This window comes from Cucurbita moschata, unplaced genomic scaffold (assembly GCF_002738365.1).
Source record: "Cucurbita moschata cultivar Rifu unplaced genomic scaffold, Cmos_1.0 Cmo_Scf00001, whole genome shotgun sequence".
NCBI classification, from domain to species: domain Eukaryota; kingdom Viridiplantae; phylum Streptophyta; class Magnoliopsida; order Cucurbitales; family Cucurbitaceae; genus Cucurbita; species Cucurbita moschata.
The window spans coordinates 8,649,628-8,650,644 of NW_019268517.1; positions in this window are offsets into that span (position 1 = coordinate 8,649,628).

Consider the following 1,017-nt stretch of genomic DNA (forward strand, 5'->3'; position numbering starts at 1 on the left):
GTAGGTCGTTGTTATTATTCCGAGATTGCACGAGTTTGGACCTGAAACGTCTTATTCTTATTCCACTTTAAAATGCCTAACTTGACATTAGGTTATACGTATTGAACTTTTAAGAAACCCTGATATTAATCTCTACGGTTAGGTTATGATTATTCTTTTTTAAGAAAAATGGTATTTGCACGGAATACAAACTATTCAGTTAAATTGCATGTACGATCTTTATGGCTTTAAAATGGTTATTATTTACAAGGGTTTTTCGAACTATAGAGACCAAAACAGGGGCACCTTGCGTCCTTGAACCGATAACCATCTTTCGGCTAACCTAGCTTCCTCCGTCCCTCGGGACCAATAAGGGGTAGTACAGGAATATTCACCTGTTGTCCATTAACTACGCCTTTCGGCCTGATCTTAGGCCCTGACTCACCCTCTGTGGACGAACCTCGCGAAGGAACCCTTAGGTTTTTGGGGCAGTGGTTTCTCACCCATGTTTGCGTTACTCAAGCCGACATTCTCACTTCTGCTTCGTCCACCACTGCTCGCACGGGTGCTTCCCTCTAAGGCGGAACGCTCTCATACCGATGCATTTTTACATCCCACAGCTTCGACAGATCGCTTAGCCCCGTTCATTTTCGGTGCAAGAGTGCTCGATCAATGAGCTATTATGCACTCTTTCAAGGGTGGCTGCTTCTAGGCAAACCTCATGGCTGTCTCTACAAAATTGTAATATTTAAAATCACAAGGATTAGATTCTAATTTTCTCCTATAGAGACCCAATTTAACATTTAACCAAATTATTATCATTTTACCATCTCTATAAGAATTAATTTCATACTAATAAAATTGCTCATTTTAGCATACTCACTAACACACGGCTCGATGTCTGACTCTAATACCACTAGCAGATATTGTCCGTTATAGCCTGTTACGTATTTATATAAGCCTCACAGTTTTAAAATGTGTCTTTTAGGATTACACAACGAAAATGGTACTCATCCAAGTACTCCCTTAAAATTTGTG